General features: G+C 46.8%; 1 long non-coding RNA gene across 2 annotated transcripts in view; it reads left to right on the forward strand.

Moving 5' to 3' along the window:
- Positions 1-2,875, forward strand: part of LOC311605491 — a 123,868-nt gene extending 120,993 nt beyond the window's left edge. For both annotated transcript variants that reach the window (XR_014781983.1, XR_014781984.1), the window contains exon 4: positions 817-2,875. This is a non-coding gene — a long non-coding RNA (uncharacterized lncRNA). The remainder of the gene's footprint in view (positions 1-816) is intronic.
- The last annotated feature ends 3,125 nt before the right edge of the window (positions 2,876-6,000 follow it).

The following is a 6,000-nucleotide window of genomic DNA, read 5'->3' on the forward strand; positions in this document are numbered from 1 at the left end:
ACACAGAACTGCAAGGGACATGGGAGATAACAAGTCCACTGGAGGGCCCCTCTCCAGCTGGGAACCAAATTCTGCATAGTCAGTATTTACCGCGAAGGCTGCCAGTACAAGAGTTCTTTTCTAGAGAGACCTTTTCAGGTGAAGAAAGCAGTGAGGTAGGCTCCAGGCCTCTTCCCCTGGGTGTTTTCTGAAAATCAATAGCCTGTGAACTTTCTTCACAGTGGAGATACCCCGCCTCCCTGTACTTCTGCTGTCTTGGGCCCTCTCGGCTGAATCCTGTCAGGTGTCCCTCAGGAACCACCCTGGGATTACAGGTTTCTCAGCTGCCCTTTACAGACAGTGGGGTCGAACCCACCAGAATCCTATTTGTGGGTGAACACGGTAACATGGAATGTCGGAGGAGCCCATGCTCTGCTCTTGAGTGGCTCTTCTCTGCTTCTTTCTTACTCCTGAGCTTAAGACCTGTCTCAAAAATTACTCCCCCTCTGCCCCACACTCGCTTGTACTTTTGTTCTTTTTCAGTATAGAAGTCAAGAATAAATTTGGGAGCTGAACATAATGGCACATGCCTGCAATCCCAGCACTCGGGAGGCAAGGCAGGCAGATATCTGTGAGTTCGAGGCCAGCATGGTCTACAAAGCGAATCCAGGACAGCCAAGGCTACACAGAGAAACCTTGTCTTGAAAACAAAACAAAACAAAACAAAAAGAATAAATTTTGAGTTAAGGTCCTTAAAAGATGGATGAGTGTCCTCAGGCTTCTGTGGGTGACGGCACAGGGCTGCACCTCTGACACTACTACCACTGATATCTTCAGCTACAGTTGACACCTATGCCCAGGGAGTGAGTGGGGGAGGCGGGATAGCCATGCCTGGGAAGAAGTGGCTGGAGGAGGCAGAGAACGCCAGTGGCAGGAGACTACATATCCCAAGATGGAAGTAGAAGAGGAAGACGTGCCTTTAGCCATCCTCTGAGGTAGGTTCTTTAAAATAGGTAGTATATATCTCACTGCAAGCCCGTTATGTGACACTGTATCTCAGTGACTTGTGATGGGCAGGAGGGCCAGGTCTACCTGCTTTGGGGTTAGATAGAACTGAAACTTCTCCTTTTCAGGCACAAGGGCCAGATCTACAGACTACGAGGTGTGTGTCTTTTGCAAGGCCAACAGAGGCTGGAAGTGAACTTCGAGTAGGCATTGCCTACACACATTTGGTAGATTCTTTCAAGTTTTCGTGGAGCATTTGGGAGGTTGTACTGGCAGAAATGGTAGTGGTCGTTATATTATACAACAGGTAGTAGTTAGTTTTTTCCAAGTTGTCAGAGGTGGGTGGAATGTGGTTCTCAGCAGAGGGACTCACTGAGGCATTTTGGCAGAAGCAATTTGGCCTTAAAGGTGACAGCATGGAATACCAGCAGAGATGCTGTGTTAGGTCCTATTAACAGTTAACTGTATTGACTGCTCGAGTGCCTTTTTAAGAGCCTGCCAGCTGAAGACATGGGGAGGTAAATAGCTGAGCATGGGACTGAGGACCAGAATGTTTGAGGAACAGGTATATAGTGGCTTCTACAGGCTCTGTATAAAGCTGGACAAGGAGCCACCGCTGTGCAATGAGGCTCGGAGGCATTGTCTCCTAAGTAAGCCATGTGTTGCATCCAGCTCCATGATTTGAATAAAGGAAGCAGCTGACAGGTGAGAGGCCAGAGGGGTTGAGCGCAGTCTGGGTGTGCATCTCTGATTCTAAGGCAGGGGCAGTGAGGAGCTCCCTGCTGATAACCAAGGGCCTGATTCACACCCAGGCATTATACTAAGATTCACACCTCTCAGGGAAAGCGGTCAAGGGCTGATTTTTAACTGGTTATATTTTGTGGTAGTGAGGATCGAACCCAGGGGGTTAGGCAAATGCCCTACCAGAGAGCTTCAAGCACAGCCTCAGCAGCTTCTTTTGTTTTCTGAAGTGTTGGGATTAATAGCAGTTGAGAATTTGCCAAGGGGAAAACAGTATGAATAGGAAGGTCACACCGGTGCCACAGGGAGAAGCAGATCCAGACGAATAGTCAGCTCTGGTCTATGCTTTCAGTGCCCCATGAGCAAGACTGACATAACACGAGGTCCCTCAAGAATGAGGACGCGTTGCCAGGTCTAGGGGACAGACTGGGATAGGACACAGTATTTGCATTATCTCTTAGGTTGCTGAGCTTATGGCTCTGGTAGCTGAGCTAAGGAGGAAAACTTAAATGACCACTTTCAGGGCTGTAAGAAGTGTGACTTCTAGCAAAAAACTGCAGGGGGTTGTAAAAGAAGTGCAGCTCTGTAGACAGGTGTCTTTGCGAAGATCTCTGGTAAGCTGAAGTATGCCTATTGATGGCAGAGCCCTGAGTCTGTTAACTTATTTTCTGGTCACAATTTTTATGCTTTTGAGACAAAGCTGTCTATGTCAAAAAATAAAAAATAAAAAGAATTACCTCATAGTCAAAAGGGCAATAAATTACAAAACGGATGAATTAAAAAATACAACAGGTTACATGTTTTTTCATTTAAGCTCAACATTTCTTATCTACATAAGGTCATAGTGAGTTCAGAGTGACAGAAGTTGAGAAGGTCTAAAGGTTAACAGGGTCTGAGAAGTTATAACAAGATATGTGTCTTTTCAATTAGGACTGACATGGCAACACATTTTCCAGCTACCCATTGGTTTTTAGTGAGTTCAGGACAACAATTTTATCTGTATATCATTCCAATATACCAAGTAAATTTAGAATGACAGTGTATTATGCCATAAGCTGACAAGGTATAATGAATTAAAACAAATCAGTTTGTATATTTTGACATTAAGGTTAGTACTTAATTCAGACATTTCTTGATAGCACCATTATATTCTGGGTTCATGGGAAGTTCAAAATAACTTGCCTATATTTATGGTGTGTACCAGGATTCATGGTGCCATCTCTAGAGTGAAAGCTTATCTGAGGTCACAAATCTGTCTTAAGTCTGTCTCCTAGGGAGGCATCGGGAGGTCCACAAAGTATTTACTGCAGCTGTAAAGTTTCTATTAACATTTTAACTTCTAAAATTGTTTGAATCAAATCAGGAATTGCATTATTAGGAAATAATTAATCTGAACAGCAGTACATCTTCACAAAGATCCTGTAGGAGGTTTGTCCAATCACAGTCGGTAGGTAGCCAGACCGTAAGGGTGTACACCGTGCCAAATTTTTGAGAGATACAACAGCACAGAAAGGCTGAGCGTCAGGGGCTGGAAGCCGTTCGGGGTATGCATCAGGCCTTGCAAAATACTGGGATCCCTTCCAGAGAGCCCGTATGCATGCCTGTGAGCTTCCCCAGTTCAAGGGGCTCTCTTGGCAAAGGAACCTGTATATGGACAGGCAATGTTCTCCTTGTCTTCTACTTTAATTGTGGAAACTCCCAAAGTGAGTATCACATTGGGAGCTGTAAAGGGACAGTGTCTCGTGTGTTCCAGGCTGGCCTTGAGCTCCCTGTGTAGCTTTATGCTTCTGATCCTCCTGCTTCCACATCCCGAGTGCCAAGGTTTGAGATGTGCGCCATCATCCTTGTTGTAGATGGTGCTGAGCATCGAACCCAGGGATTAGTGCATGCGGGACAAGTGCTCTACCAGCTGAGTTGCATGCCCAGCCCTGGGGATCCTTTCCCAGCCGGGTCTGAGTTACTGTTTCCTAAGAAAGACGTCTCGCCTTGTCTTTGCATGTAATTCCATTCACGTTGCTAATGGATGCATACTTGTGGGCGAGAGAGGGTGAGTTTGGAGTCTGTTAGGACAAGCTGTGAAGGGGTCAGGTGAAGATAATTAGGCTGTCAATTCTAGGAGACACAGGGTGCATCCCCTCTCTCCCAGCCTCTTGAAACTAAGTGATTCACAAACTGTACTCATGCCTGGGACACGGGGACCCTGGCTGGGAGGGATCTGCACACAGATAGTAGCACCCCTTACTCTTCAGAGAGTAAAACAACAAGAGCAGCAGCAACAACAAAACATCTGGCAGATGTAACTAAGGGGTCTAGGCCACAGTCCCTCCGTGAGGATGTGCAGGGGTGTCGGGAGGGTAGTTGATAGACTTATTAGTCTGGAGAGAGATGCAGGTGGGATTTGCATGATGCTCTGTGGCTATTCCTGGGGAGACATAAGCAGACATGTACCCATCCCACATACCAAAGAAAGATCCCACTCAAGTCTAACCTGGTGAACCAATGAGTTTCTTTTCCTTATTTACGCAGCACCACAGGAGAGGGTTCAAGGAGTTGGGTGGGAGGCCCCCAAACAGCTACATTACTGGAAAGTTCTACCCTGTCGTGAATGACTCATAGAAGCCGAGCCATGAAGTTCTGTTTCTAATCTACTTTTGGTATATCCTAGAATCTCCCAGATCCCTTGTAGCAGGGATGGGGGTAATAAGGAAGAAGTAAGAGCTAAGCGTTTATCCCTCCCCGCGATGCCCTGTAGTTCTACCCACCCTCTCGCTGTGGAGTACTGTCAACTCCATTACTGTTGCTGTAGGTCTTAGTACCTCCACTTTGCTCTATTCATTTCCTTGGCGTGACTACCTGGCCAAGATGTCAGTAGGATGGTACTGTTACACCTGCTATACCTTGGGCACATGAGTTATGAGACTCCAGGAAAGGCAGCTTTGGCCAAGCTCCTGATCTCAGCACTCCGTCCCTGGCACCTGACAGAACCCTCTTAGGCCTGCTTCCCTCCAGGAAATGGATGGATTTCTCTGTGTGGGGCCACCTACTGACATATGTTGAAAAGCTGGTTCGTAGTCACTGATGACAATCAACAAAGGTACCCAAGCATTATCTGAGTTGCTACCTGCTTCCTGGCTCAGGGGGTTCTGTGAATGGGAAGAGACTACCACCATGGCCTGTGCCCCCTGAGGTTAGGATTCAGACCTAGGCTTGGGCCATGAAAGTCAGGAAGTAACCTGGATTGGTTACTTCAGTGTGTGTGTGTGTGTGTGTGTGTGTGTGTGTGTGTGTCTGTCTGTCTGGGAGTGCACAACATGTTCTGTGTGGTGTATGTGGAGGTCAGAGGATGACTTGTAGGAGTTGGTTCTCTCTTTACACCTCGAGGTCCCAGGGATTGAACTCTTGTCTTCAAGCTTGGTGACAAGTCCTTTTATACCCTTTGTTATTTGACTTTTTAGATGACTGTGTTGTTTTTTTGTGACATGACTAAACAATGTCCCCCACCCCAAGAGAAAGTGTGATAGCAAATCTTCACTGTAATTTTGATTGGACTTAGAATTGCTTGAGGGCATGAGACATGCTTCTGAGTCCCTGGGCAGAATAAAAGAACAAAAGGGTTCAACACACACACACACACACACACACACACACACACACACACACACACAAGAGCCAACATGCCCCTTCTTCTGCTTCCTGATTGTTACCATGGAGTTGCTTGGTCCCTCTGACACTTTTGAACTCTTTGAAATCATGAGATCAAACAAATTGTCCTCAGGCTTTGCTTAAGTTGTTTATGTCATGTGTTTTGGGCACAGCCACACAAAAATAACCAACGTAAAAGAGGTCATGTGAGCTGCTCAGTACAAGGCCCTAGGTACTGACTGCAATCAGATTTCCCCAAATTATAGGGAAGCAAAGACCACTTCTGGGCTAAGCCAGGTCCCTGGGAGTCTGTGGATGAGTGGAGGGAGCTAGTGGAGCTGGCAGGTGCAGGGACAAGGGCCATAGAATGACAAACTTGTTTTAGGCACTTAGGTGAGTAAAAGGGTTGGGGAAGTCCAGGGGTGAACCGAAAGCTTGTGGAACTGGGAGCAGGTGAAACAGACAGAGCAGACCACGAGAATCTGTCAGCTTGTGGAACCATTGGCTGCCCAGGTTCCATGTGAGAAAACACAACCTCTCCCGAGATGGTGTTGTCCTAGGACATGTGTAAAGGGTGATGCTGTTGAGCTCTACTGGAAAGTGCCATCAGACACGTTGAGGAGTTGCAGATGA

The sequence above is a fragment of the Acomys minous genome, assembly GCF_964271855.1.
Source record: "Acomys minous genome assembly, chromosome: 9".
Lineage (NCBI taxonomy): Eukaryota > Metazoa > Chordata > Mammalia > Rodentia > Muridae > Acomys > Acomys minous.